The sequence below is a fragment of the Mobula hypostoma genome, chromosome 5 (assembly GCF_963921235.1).
Source record: "Mobula hypostoma chromosome 5, sMobHyp1.1, whole genome shotgun sequence".
Taxonomy (NCBI): domain Eukaryota; kingdom Metazoa; phylum Chordata; class Chondrichthyes; order Myliobatiformes; family Myliobatidae; genus Mobula; species Mobula hypostoma.
In genome coordinates, this window is record NC_086101.1 from 92,900,607 (window position 1) to 92,915,999 (window position 15,393).

Consider the following 15,393-nt stretch of genomic DNA (forward strand, 5'->3'; position numbering starts at 1 on the left):
AGATGCTGACATGCTTCCACTAAAGAAACATTTTGGATGAGTGGACAGTGATAAGGGGCAGTTATTTAAAACTGAGGAGATGTTATTTCTCAGAGGTTAGAAGTTTTAAATAGGGGTTAGAAACATTTCAGAAAGAATGGGTAATTGAGGATTGCGTCAACCAGCCAGAATCATATAAAATGATGGGGTAGGCTTGGGGGGCAGGTAGCCGACTCCTGCTCCTGTTTTCACGTGTTCTTCCTCTATCCTCTGCATACACTTCTTGCTATTTCAGTTCAATACTCTGCAACTGCACTAACATATACTCTCTGCCAGACTCCGCGTACGGACTAATTTGCAGCCTCCCTGCACAGAACAGTTAAAGTTGCATTACATCACATGTATTGTTGGCAAACTGAAGGGCAATCACTATGACCCTGAATGGCCTTCTGACATTTTCATAAATAATGGTGGTTGTGAAACCTGGGCCAGTCTTGATACAACTTTCAATGTAATTACAATTGGGAGCGAGGTGAGTATTCTGTAGGGATAATGATCACTCTTCTTTCACCATCATCCGTCATGGAGATTGAACCTCAGTATTCAAGACAGTAAAAACAGCAATGTGTCTAGGCTGAAAACGTTCTTAGTTTGAATTATATTACAGAAAGGAAAAATGAAACAACAGCTCTCTTAAGCAATAAAGATTTGTGAATAAGCACAGACTCTTAAACAGGGAGTTTTAAAAGTCAAGGATGATTTTAATATCGCATGCACAAGAATATGTGCAATGAAACAACATCATAGACATTTGGCATCACATAAGTAGCAGATTCAAGAGAAAAACACGAAATAAACATAAATTACACATAATCTTACATGAAAAAAAAATGCAATTAGAATGAAAAATTCCATGTAAGTGCAAAGTGATCAAAATGGTCATAGTTTTGGTAAACTGCAGTGATTAGGGTTTTGCTGGTTGGCTGGAGAACTGAATGGTTGAAGGGAAGTAGCTGTTCTTGCTCCTGGTAATGTGGGACTTCAGGCCTCTGTACCTCCTGCTCGATGGTAACAGCAAGAAGATGGTGTGGCCCAGCTGGTGGAGATCTTCGATGATAGATGTTGCTTTCTTTAGCAGCTTTTCCTGTAGATGTTACTAATGGTGGTGAGGGAAGTGCCTGAGATTTATTGGGCAGAGTTCAGAACATCCTGCACATTCAAATTACATACTAAACCATGACACAACCAATCAAAGAACTTGCAACTGTACATGTCATCAGCTGATATTGAGGCTACTTGGAATAGGAAGAGGGAAGGAGATATTTCTCTATCCAGTGGACCTGTTGCTACCTCTGCTAGAACACAGAATGGTACCGCATTTGAACCACTGACCACAGGAACATCCCCTCCAGTCCATGATGTCCAAGCCAAGCATGATGCCAATTTAAAGCAAATCTATCTGCCTGCACAGGATCCATATCCATCCATTCCCCATCAGTTCAAGTGTCTGTCTAAATGTCTCTTAATTGCTGCCATCATAACCACTTCCACCACTTCTCCTGGCAGCATGTACCGGGACCCACCAATTTCTGTATAAAAATGCCGCACACGTCTCCCTCCAATTTTCCTTCTCTCATCTTAAAACCATGCTTTTTAGTGTTTAGCATTTCCAGTTTGGAATAAAAGATCTATCTATCCAAAACCATGCTCTTTAATATTAGGCATTTCCAGTTTGGAACAAAAGGTTTATGTCTCCTGTTGTGTTTCCCATAATTTTATATTCTGTGAACTTTGACCAAAAGATATAGCAGTAGACTTAGGCCATCAGCTATTTGAGTCTGCTCCGCTATTTCATCATGACCAATTTATAATCCCTCGCAACCCCATTCTCCTGCCTTCTCCCCTTAACCCTTGATACTCTGACTAATCAAGAATCCATCAATCTTTGAATATACCAACTGACTTAAGTTCCACAGCTGTCTGGCAATGAATTCCTGGATTCACCACCCTTTGGCTAACGAAATTCCTACTCATCTCCATCCTAAATGGACGTCCTCGTATTCTTAGGCTGTGTTCCCTGGTCCTAGATGCCTCCACTCTCGGAAATATCCTCTCCATTCCCACTCTATCTCAGCCTTTCAATATTCACGAGGTTTCAATAAGATTCCCCCCCCCTCATTTTTCTGTTCAATATTTCCTGTTTCTAAATGAAGGTTATCATTGGGACCTGTATGCCTGCTGAACGTTGTCCTGAAATAAAGAATGGCAATCACAGTTGGCCTTTCCACTGATACCCATATCGTAAAGCAGAATATATTCAAGAATATTCATGGTTTCCTTTGAAGTGAGTGACAGCTTTTTATTTGTGCAGAATGTCCCAGATCAAAACTACACTTTCCACAAGATGGAGGAGAAGTCACTAATTAATTTTATCTTTTGAATTCAGAGGGATTGAAGAACAATCATTTGCTAGCCTGTTTCTATGCAATAGCTGAGTGGCATATGAAAGACAAACCAATCTGGGTTCCCCTCATAGATATCTGAAAATCCTGGCATACACTTAACATTTCAAAGGCAAAAGAGAATTTCTGATGATTTATTTAGGAAGGCAAGTGGTGACTTCTTTTTGAGAACCATCAGGCTCCTCTTCCTGAAACTACTATCCACCTTTGGGGCACAGGAGATGCTGGAACTCACAAAATGCTGGAGGATCTGAACAGGTCAGGCAGCGTCTACAGAGAGAAATGTGACCATTTCTGGCTTTCACCCTCTTTCTTTCCAGTCCTGATGAAGAGTCTCAGCCTGAATCCTTGATAGTTTATTTTTCTCCAGAATTGCATTTTGTGTGTGTATCTACCTTGGGATGGATATACATTTTGCCTTTATTTGTGCCACACACACACACAGAAGAACTTGAAAATATAAAGATTAGATTAGCTTTATTTGTCACATCTACATGTAACTCAGGTTAATTAAAGCCAAAGGTGTAATGTTAGAAAGCTCCACCCGTGGAGGGATGAAAGCGAGGTTTAACGACGGGTTCAGCCTGAGAGTCTGGCTCGAATTTGAAAGCCTAAGATCTCGGGGATCGGGAGATGGACGGATCGAGGGTTGGTGTCACGGCAGGAGACTCGTGTGTTGTCAGGGAGGCCGGAAAATCTTTCGCTGTGGGCCTGAAGACCCGAGATCTTTGCGATCTTCAGGCACAGAGCTCATAAAAGGCGATGAAACAGACTTTTTAACATCATAGACCAACAGGTTGATGTTATGTCTCTTGCTCGCTGTGAAAATGGGGGACACCTCCCTCTCCCTTATGAGTGTTGTTTGTTGAATGCCAGCTGAAATGCGATAGTCTTTGGGGTAACTGCAAGCTCTGTGTCATTGCTATCGTCTAGCTCACACGTGCTCAATAGCAGGTGTGTTTTTTTTTGCTGCGGGGGTTTGAGGAGGAATTGTTGCTCGCTGCTGCTTAAGCGCGGGGGGGGGAGTTGGAGGGACTTTGGGGTCTCATGTTTAACTGTCGCTCATTCTTTGGGGCACTTCTCTATTTTCGTGGATGTTTGTGAAGGAAAAGCATTTCAGGGATGTATATTGTAAACATTTCTCTGACTTTAAATTGTACCTTTGAACCTTTGAGTACAAGAGGAGGGATGTGATGCTGAGGTTTTATTAGGCACTGGTGAGGCCTCACCAGTGTGTATTGTGATCAAGTTGGAGCTCCTCATCTAAGAAAAGATGTGTTGGCATTAGAGAGGGTCCAGAGGAGGTTCACAAGGATGATTCCAGGAATGAAAGGTTTATCATATGAAGAATATTTGATGACTCTGGGTCGGTACTCGCTAGAATTTATAAAGATGAGGGGGGATCTCATTGAAACCTTTCGAATGTTGAAAAGCCTAGACAGAGTAGATGTGGAAAGGATGTTTCCCATGGTGGGGGAGTCTAGAACATAGAACATAGAATGGTACAGCACAGTACAGGCCCTTCGGCCCACAATGTTGTGCCGACCCTCAAACCCTGCCTCCCATATAAGCCCCCACCTTAGATTCCTCCATATACCTGTCTAGTAGTCTCTTAAACTTCACTAGTGTATCTGCCTCCACCATTGACTCAGGCAGTGCATTCCACGCATCAACCACTCTCTGAGTAAAAAACCTTCCTCTAATATCCCCCTTGAACTTCCCACCCCTTACCTTAAAGCCATGTCCTCTTGTATTGAGCAGTGGTGCCCTGGGGAAGAGGCGCTGGCTATCCACTCTATCTATTCCTCTTATTATCTTGTACACCTCTATTATGTCTCCTCTCATCCTCCTTCTCTCCAAAGAGTAAAGCCCTAGCTCCCTTAATCTCTGATCATAATGCATACTTTCTAAACCAGGCAGCATCCTGGTAAATCTCCTCTGTACCCTTTCCAATGCTTCCACATCCTTCCTATAGCGAGGTGACCAGAACTGGACACAGTACTCCAAGTGTGGCCTAACCAGAGTTTTATAGAGCTGCATCATTACATCGCGACTCTTAAACTCTATCCCTCAACTTATTAAAGCTAACACCCCATAAGCTTTGTTAACTACCCTATCCACCTGTGAGGCAACTTTCAGGGATCTGTGGACATGTACCCTGAGATCCCTCTGCTCCTCCACACTACCAAGTATCCTGCCGTTTACTTTGTACTCTGCCTTGGAGTTTATCCTTCCAAAGTGTACCACCTCACACTTCTCCGGGTTGAACTTCATCTGCCACTTCTCAGCCCACTTCTGCATCCTATCAATGTCTCTCTGCAATCTTTGACAATCCTCTACACTATCTACAACATCACCAACCTTTGTGTCGTCTGCAAACTTGCCAACCCACCCTTCTACCCCCGCATCCAGGTTGTTAATAAAAATCACGAAAAGTAGAGGTCCCAGAACAGATCCTTGTGGGACACCACTAGTCACAATCCTCCAATCTGAATGTACTCCCTCCACCACCACCCTCTGCCTTCTGCAGGCAAGCCAATTCTGAATCCACCTGGCCAAATTTCCCTGAATCCCATGCCTTCTAACTTTCTGAATAAGCCTACCGTGTGGAACCTTGTCAAATGCCTTACTAAAATCCATATAGATCACATCCACTGCACTACCCTCATCTATATACCTGGTCACCTCCTCAAAGAACTCTATCAGGCTTGTTAGACATGATCTGCCCTTCACAAAGCCATGCTGACTGTCCCTGATCAGACCATGATTCTCTAAATGCCTACAGATCCTATCTCTAAGAGTCTTTTCCAACAGCTTTCCCACCACAGATGTAAGGCTCACTGGTCTATAATTACCCGGACTATCCCTACTACCTGTTTTGAACAAGGGAACAACATTCGCTTCCCTCCAATCCTCTGGTACCATTCCCGTGGACAACGAGGACATAAAGATCCTAGCCAGAGGCTCAGCAATCTCTTCTCTCGCCTTGTGGAGCAGCCTGGGGAATATTCCGTCAGGCCCCTGGGACTTATCTGTCCTAATGTATTTTAACAACTCCAACACCTCCTCTCCCTTAATATCAACATGCCCAGAACATCAACGTCACTCATATTGTCCTCACCATCATCAAGTTCCCTCTCATTGGTGAATACCGAAGAGAAGTATTCATTGAGGACCTCGCTCACTTCCACAGCCTCCAGGCACATCTTCCCACCTTTATCTCTAATCGGTCCTACCTTCACTCCTGTCAACCTTTTTTTCTTCACATAATTGGAGAATGCCTTGGGGTTTTCCTTAACCCTACTCGCCAAGGCCTTCTCATGCCCCCTTCTTGCTCTTCTCAGCCCCTTCTTAAGCTCCTTTCTTGCTTCCCTATATTCCTCAATAGACCCATCTGATCCTTGCTTCCTAAACCTCATGTATGCTGCCTTCTTCCACCTGACTAGATTTTCCACCTCACTTGTTCACACCCGCAAGTTCTAGCCTTATATCCTCATAATTTGCCTTTCCCCAATTAAAAATTTTCCTGTCCTCTTTGATTCTATCCTTTTCCATGATAATTATAAAGGCCAGGGAGTGGTGGTCACTGTCCCCCAGATGCTCACCCACTGAGAGATCTGTGACCTGTCCCAGTTCATTACCTAGTACTAGATCTAGTATGGCATTCCCCCTGGTCGGCCTGTCCACATACTGTGACAGGAATCCATCCTGGACACACATAACAAATTCTGCCCCATCTAAACCCTTGGAACTAATCAGGTGCCAATCAATATTAGGGAAGTTAAAGTCACCCATGATAACAACCCTGTTATTTTTGCACCTTTCCAAAATCTGCCTCCCAATCTGCTCCTCTGTATCTCTGCTGCTACCAGGGGGCCTATAGAATACCCCCAGTAGAGTAACTGCTCCCTTCCTGTTCCTGACTTCCACCCATACTGACTCAAAATAGGATCCTGCTACATTACCCACCCTTTCTGTAGCTGTAATAGTATCCCTGACCAGTAATGTCACCCCTCCTCCCCTTTTTCGCCCTCTCTATCCCTTTTAAAGCACTGAAATCCAGAAATATTGAGAATCCATTCCTGCCCTGGTGCCAGCCAAGTCTCTGTAATGGCCACTACATCATAATTCCATGTATGTATCCAAGCTCTCAGTTCATCACCTTTGCTCCTGATACTTCTTGCATTGAGGTACACACATTTCAGCCCTTCTACCTTACTGTCTTTACACCGTTTATTCTGCTTCTCTTTCCTCAAAGCCTCTCTGTATGTTAGATCTGGCTTTACTCCAAGCATTTCTTTCACTGCTCTATCGCTCTGGGTCCCATCCCCCTCGCAAATTAGTTTAAACCCTCCTAAACCATGCTAGCAAACCTACCTACAAGGATATTGCTCCCCCTCGAGTTCAGGTGCAACCCATCCAATCTGTACAGGTCCCACCTTCCCCAGAAGAGATCCCAATGATCTAAAAATCTAAAACCCTGCTCCCTGCACCAACTCCTCAGCCACACATTCAACTGCCATCTCCTCCAATTCTTACCATCTCTGTCACGTAGCACTGGCAGCAATCCTGAGAACGCCACCCTTGAGGTCCTGTTCTTCAGCCTTCTGCCTAATTCCCGAAACTCACACTTCAGGAGCTCATCCCTCTTCCTGACTATGTCATCGGTGCCAACATGTATCATGACTTCTGGTTGCTTTCCCTCTCGTACCAGGATGTTGTGCACCCGGTCAGAGACATCCGGACCCTGGCACCCGGGAGGCAACAAACCATGCGGGTGTCCTTCTCATGTCCACAAAATCTCCTGTCTGCTCCCCTGACTATAGAGTCTCCAATGACGACAGCTCTCCTCTTTCCCGTCCCACCCTTCTGCACCACAGGGTCAGACTCAGTGCCGGAGGCCCTGCCACCATGGCTCACACCTGGTCGGTCATCCCCGCCAACAGTATCCAGGACAGTAAACTTATTATTCAGGGGAATGGCTACAGGGGTGCTCTGTACTACCTGTCTGCTCACCTTCGCTTTCCCCCCTCTGACTGTCACCCAACGACCTGCTTCCGACAGCCTAGGTGTGACTACCTCCCTGTAGCTCTCATCTATGACTGCCTCAGTCTCCCTTATGAGTCGAAGGTCATCCAGCTGCTGCTCCAGATTCCTTACACGGTCTTGCAGATCGCCCAGCCGTATGCACTTCTGGCAGATGTGACTCTGCGGGAGAGGGGCTTTCCCCCAAGACTGCCACATCTCACATGAGAGGCATATCACCGTCTCAGGAGACATTGTAACGACTAACTGTGAGCAAGCTTGTCCTCCGCCTCTTCTCGTCAAAGCCTCAAAGCTCCACTCCTTCACTGGCCCACTCACGCACAAGAGTCTAGGACAAGAGGGCACAGCCTCAGGATAGAGGGGCATCCATTTAAAACAGAGATGCGGAGAAATTTCTTTAGCCAGAGAGTGCTGTATATGTGGAATGTTTTGCCACAGGCAGCTGTGGAGGCCAGGTTGTTTGGTGTATTTAAGGCAGAGCTTGATAGATTCTTGATTAGACACAGCATCAAAGGTTATGGGGAGAAGACTGGGGAGTGGGGCTGAGGAGAGGAAAAAACGTTCAGCCATGATTGAATGGTGGACCAGACTTGATGGGCCAACTAGCCTAATTCTGTTCCTATGTCTTATGGTCTTATGGTTTTATAGGCTGCCTCTCTGACTGGATGCTCTTGATGTGGAGTGCCACAGGGATCGGCACTGGGTCCGTTGTTGTTTGTCATCTGTATCAATGATCTGGACGATAATATGGTTAACTGATTCAGCAAATTTGCAGATGACACCAAGACTAGTGGACAGTGAGGAAGACTATCAGAGCTTGCAGTAGGAACTGCGCCAGCTGGAAAAATGGGCTGAAAAATGATAGATGGAATTTAATGCAGACAAGTGTGAGATGTTGAACCTTGGGAGGACAAACCAGGGTAGGTCTTACACAGTGAGCGGTTGGGCATTGAGGAGAGTGGTAGAACAGAGGGGTCTGTGACCACAGGTACATAATTCATTGAAGGTGACGGCACAGTTAGATGGGGCTGTAAAGAGAACTTCTGGCACATTGGCCTTCATAAATCAAAATATTGAGTACGGGAGATGGGATGTGATGTTGAAGTTGTACAAGACGTTGGTGAAGCCTAATTTGGAGTATTGTGTGCAGTTCTAGTCACCTACCTACAGGAAAGATGTAAGTAAGGTTGAAACAATTGAAGGGAGATGTGACAGAGGTATACAAAATTATGAGGGGTATAGGTACGGTAAATGCAAGATGGTTTTTCCACTGAGATTGAGTGAGGATGCAAATAGAGGTCATGGGTTAAGGGTGAAAGGTAAAATTTTTAAGGGGAACACGAGGGGAAATTTCTTCACTCAGTGTGTGGTGAGAGTGTGGAATGAGCTCCCAGTGTAAGGGATGAATGCGATTTTGATTTCAACGTTTAGGAGAAGTTTGATAGGTAGATGGTTGGGAGGAGTATGGAGGGTTATGGTCCAGTTGCATGTCGGGGAGACTAAGCAGTTTTAATGGTGCTGCACAGACTAGATGGGCTGAATGGCCTGTTTCTGTGTAGTAGTTTTCTATGACTCTATGACTCTAATTCTGATTCCAATAACTGTGATGCCAAAGGATCAGAGTTTGCAAACATGAAGGTGTAGTGAGCTCTGAATATTCCGAGGAGACATGGGGAGGATGGTAGATTAGACAGATAGGTTGCAGGTGAAGTATAACACAGAAAGACATCCAGTATGATGATTTGGATATTGATATCATGCTAGGTCCGTTAGTGTAAAACCAGGCCGTTTGAACCCTGCACCTCTCCCCCTCCAGTCAGTGCTGGCAGTGAAACATCTGCAATATCCCTGTTTTATTCTCCACACGTTCCCAGTAGACAACCCAAGTTTATACCACCCAATATATAGTGGCAAACTATACGCCCCGCCTGAAAACCTATAAAAAAATCCACCACAGGACATGCCCCAACCAACCTCTCCCAGAATTGAGCACATCTACAGGGAGCGCTGCCACTAGAAAGCAGCATCCATTATCAGGGCCCCCACCATCTGGGTCATGGTCTCTTCTCACTGCTGCCATCGGCAAGGAGGTATGTCCCACACTAGCAGGTTCAGGAAGAGTTATTACCCTCAACCATTAACCTCGTGAACCACACATCTCATCCCTGAACTGATCACTGAACACACTTTAAAAAACTTTACAGCTTATGTTCTCAGTAGTATTTATTTATTTATATGTTGTTATTATTATTATTATCATTTGTTTTGTTTTTGTATTTGCACAATTTCCCTTCTTTTGCACGTTGACTATTTGCCAGTCTTTTTTTGTATTAATTCTGTTGTATTTCTTTGATCTACTGTGAATGTTCACAAGAAAATGAAATGAATCTCAGAGTTGTATACCTCACATGTTCATACTTTGAACTTTGAACTTACTTTGGCTTGCTTTGAGTGATAGATATTGACTCCCCGCTTTTCATTCAGGAGGGAGACTTGCACAATGTTTCTGCGAATTACTGTCAGTGGAACTCCACCATGGATGGTCCCAAGCCTAGGTGTGAAAGGAGGAGGGACGAGCCTGGGGCTTGCAACCCCATCCCATAAAACCTAGATCTACAGAAATATCAAGAGAAGCTTCAAAGACTTCATCCCTGGGAGAGGAAAGATCTTCGCAGATGGGCTACACCTGGGGTAAATTGAAAGACTGACCAGACTCTAGTGAGCTGCGGTCGATGACCTATGCCCCAGTAAGGGTGATGGGCTTAAGACTAATACTGCACTCAGTGGCCACTTTGTTAGGTACAACTGTACACCTGCTCGTTAATGCAAATGTCTAATCAGCCAATCATGTGGCAGCAACCCTGTGCATAAAAGCATGCAGACATGGTCAAGAGGTTCAGTTGTTCAGACCAAATATCAGAATGGGGAAAGAAAGTGATCTAAGTGACTTTGACCATGGAATACTTGTTGGTGCCAGATGGGGTGGTTTGAGTATCTCAGCAACAGCTAATCTCCTGGGATTTTCATGCAGAATAGTCTCTAGAGTTTACAGAGAATGGTGTGGAGAAAACAATCCAGTGAGTGGCAGTTCTGTGGGTGAAAACACCTTGTTAATGAGAGGGGAGAATGACCGGACTGGTTCCAGCTAAGAGGAAGGTGACAGTAACTCAAGTGGCCACATGTTACAATGGTGGTGTGTAGAAGAGCATCTCTGAATGCACAACATGATGAACCTTGAAGAGGGTGAGCTACACCAGTAGAAGACCAAGAACAAACATTCTGAAACACTCCGTGTCTGAGGTACTTAACATGACCTCTGAGGCCATTTTACAATTACTGTGAAGTGAATTTTTCCTGCCGTACCTCAGAACAGAAGTGGAAGAGAGCAGACCTAATTCCAGGATAGTCTTGCCTGACTAACTATGCAAAAAATTAAGGAATACATGAAACATGAGGAAATTCTTGATAAGTTAATCACAGGAAGTTAATCAGCTGTTTAATGGTCTCCATTGTTGACAATTGTTTGTGCATTTTCAGCTACTGCACATAGATTGTGAAACCTGTGAAGTATTCTTTAAATAAAAGTGCAAGATTTTATCTTGACTAATGGCATGAAGAAGGGCTATTTGTAAATTAGAAAGAGGATTCTTGCAAAAAAAATTAGCGGGCACCTTTTTGATCAAAATGAAATTTTGATTTAGAGCTTTGTGAAAAAGACTACAGACAAAAACAGTGATATTCCTCAGCTATTCCTTTTCACAGAAGAGTGCTCCCATCATCGGATGGTATGTGCTCCCATCATTCAATATAGGCTGAACATCCATCTGAGACCTCAAAGCCAACTGCATGGATTTCACCGCTGTGTTCAGCTCCATTGGATTTCTAGATATTATTAGTGCTCAGGCAGAAGGGCCTTCTGAAATGCTAGTTGAATTTTTATTTCTACCATGTGAAGGCTTTTTCCTTCCTCTGAGGTTACAATCGGATCAGTCATGAACAAACAAGGCCCGTGCTAAGGTGTTGAAGACTGGGACAGAATTATTGAAATATAAAAGGTCCTGGGAAACTGGGCGAGGTGAATGTGCAGAGAATATTCACAGCTTCTTTTGACTTATTCCTCTAGTTACTTAGTCAGTGTGTTTAAAATCTGACATCCTCTCTCTATGTTTGAAAATAAAGCACTGTGCTTTCCGGAACTCTAAAATCCAAATGTAAAATGCTGGAAATACTTGGGATTTCACTCAAATCCACAGAAAATTGAAAGGACTGAACAGAGTGGACATGGAGAGAATGCTTCCAGTAATGGGAGAGTCTAGGGCTCAGATTATAAAACTGTTGTATCTGTACAACTACATATCAATTAAATAAAGGCACACACTCAGAGTTGAAGTTAACGTGTATATTCACCTGGCAGAGAGAGCCACAAATCAGTGTGCATGGGTAAGTTATCAGTCAATAATTAGTGCTAAGGGGAGTCATTGCACTAAAAGAAATAGATCCATACACTACAAAAACAGAGATGAGAAGGAATTTATTTAGCCAGAATGTGGTGAATCTGTGTAATTCATTGCCACAGATGACCATGGTGGCCAAGTCATTGGGGATAGTTAAAGTGGAGGTTCATAGGTCCTTGACTAGTCGGGGAATCAAAGGTATGCAGGGAGAAGGCAGGAGGTTGGGATTGAGAGGGAATATAAATCAGCCTTAATTAAATTTGGACATGATAGAATGACCCTCTTACCACTGGAATGGACAAGCAAAGTCAGAGGAGAATGGCCAGATTGGTTCAAGCTGACAGGAAGGTGACAGTAACTTAAATAACCACAAATTATAACAGTGGTGTGCAGGAGAGCATCTCTGACTTGAAAGTGCATCTCTGAAACTTGAAGTGGACGGGTACAGCAGCAGAAAACCACGAATGTACGCTCAGTGGCCACTTTATTAAGCACAGGAGATACCCGATAACTTGGTCACTGAGTGCTGTGGAAGATTCTGTTTCCCTGTACCTCAGTACTCCCGACTAAGGGAAAGCAGATCAATTCGATCATATTAACTAACAGTAACTACCTTGTCTGTGGGAAGCAATAAGATTCATGACTCTGCATATCTGTCCAGTGAGTCTATCAGTACAGAGGGAGTGAAGATGCTGTGATCTGGAACATAAATCAAACTGCTGGAGGAAGTCAGCAGGTCAGGCTGCTATGGTGGAGAGAGAGGGATCCCAACACTTTGAGGTGAGACCCTGCATTAGTCTTCCAGCACTTTTATTTTATGCTGGTCTATTTCCTGTCTGCTCTGTTTTGAAATGTAATTTGGTACCTGAATGCACAGACATACACACCATTTCTCTTCAGTAATAAAGGCTGAGGCAGGATCTGACTGAGCAGATGTCAGATTGTGATTCACATCGCCAGAAGATGCAGCCTCATTTTGGGAGTAGATTAAAATGTAAAGAGGAAGCAGGCAGCGTTATTTTTGACTACAAACTTGTCTTCACAGAGTTAAAAAAAACTCTTATAAACCTTTTTCAAAGAGTTCCTGAGTCTGTTTTATAATTTTTTTTGTCAAGTCACTAATCACAATAAAATTACATAGTTTTATAAGAATTCAATACAGATTTACAGCCTTTGTAAACTATATTTACTGGTGAGAATCAACTCGAGAGACATAAAGTTAATAATTGGAGTTGGCTTCTCAGGTGTGAAACCCAGCATCAATTTGTCACCTTGAGAGTGACAGAGCTCTAAAAAGCCTCTTGACAGAGATAGATGTTTGTTGGTTGGGGCTTTATGGTGTCAGGGTAGGCCTTTCTGTGCTCTTACCTCCTGCTTCACCATTAAAATGTCATCTAAAGCCAGCAATCGATGACAAGGGTGTTTGACAACCAACAGCCAGTCAAAGGAAAAATGAGCTTCTTAGGGAGCAGAGCTATCCAGATGTTGAGGCTGAGAGGCCCACCAGCTCATTCCATTTGGATCACCTATGATGCAAAGGAAATGAACCAACCTCTACAGGGTTCACGCAGACACACAGTGAAGTGTGTCGTGTATCACACATACAGGGAAACACACAGTGGAGTGTGTCGTGTATCACACATACAGGGAAACACACAGTGAAGTGTGTCGTGTATCACACATACAGGGAAACACACAGTGAAGTGTGTCGTGTATCACACATACAGGGAAACACACAGTGAAGTGTGTCGTGTATCACACATACAGGGAAACACACAGTGAAGTGTGTCGTGTATCACACATACAGGGAAACACACAGTGAAGTGTGTCGTGTATCACACATACAGGGAAACACACAGTGAAGTGTGTCGTGTATCACACATACAGGGAAACACACAGTGAAGTGTGTCGTGTATCACACATACAGGGAAACACACAGTGAAGTGTGTCGTGTATCACACATACAGGGAAACACACAGTGAAGTGTGTCGTGTATCACACATACAGGGAAACACACAGTGAAGTGTGTCGTGTATCACACATACAGGGAAACACACAGTGGAACGTGTCGTGTATCACACATACAGGGAAACACACAGTGGAACGTGTCGTGTATCACACATACAGGGAAACACACAGTGGAATGTGTCGTGTATCACACATACAGGGAAACACACAGTGAAGTGTGTCGTGTATCACACATACAGGGAAACACACAGTGGAGTGTGTCGTGTATCACACATACAGGGAAACACACAGTGAAGTGTGTCGTGTATCACACATACAGGGAAACACACAGTGAAGTGTGTCGTGTATCACACATACAGGGAAACACACAGTGAAGTGTGTCGTGTATCACACATACAGGGAAACACACAGTGAAGTGTGTCGTGTATCACACATACAGGGAAACACACAGTGGAGTGTGTCGTGTATCACACATACAGGGAAACACACAGTGGAATGTGTCGTGTATCACACATACAGGGAAACACACAGTGAAGTGTGTCGTGTATCACACATACAGGGAAACACACAGTGGAATGTGTCGTGTATCACACATACAGGGAAACACACAGTGGAATGTGTCGTGTATCACACATACAGGGAAACACACAGTGAAGTGTGTCGTGTATCACACATACAGGGAAACACACAGTGGAACGTGTCGTGTATCACACATACAGGGAAACACACAGTGAAGTGTGTCGTGTATCACACATACAGGGAAACACACAGTGGAATGTGTCGTGTATCACACATACAGGGAAACACACAGTGGAATGTGTCGTGTATCACACATACAGGGAAACACACAGTGGAATGTGTCGTGTATCACACATACAGGGAAACACACAGTGAAGTGTGTCGTGTATCACACATACAGGGAAACACACAGTGGAATGTGTCGTGTATCACACATACAGGGAAACACACAGTGGAATGTGTCGTGTATCACACATACAGGGAAACACACAGTGGAGTGTGTCGTGTATCACACATACAGGGAAACACACAGTGAAGTGTGTCGTGTATCACACATACAGGGAAACACACAGTGAAGTGTGTCGTGTATCACACATACAGGGAAACACACAGTGAAGTGTGTCGTGTATCACACATACAGGGAAACACACAGTGGAGTGTGTCGTGTATCACACATACAGGGAAACACACAGTGAAGTGTGTCGTGTATCACACATACAGGGAAACACACAGTGAAGTGTGTCGTGTATCACACATACAGGGAAACACACAGTGAAGTGTGTCGTGTATCACACATACAGGGAAACACACAGTGAAGTGTGTCGTGTATCACACATACAGGGAAACACACAGTGAAGTGTGTCGTGTATCACACATACAGGGAAACACACAGTGAAGTGTGTCGTGTATCACACATACAGGGAAACACACAGTGAAGTGTGTCGTGTATCACACATACAGGGAAA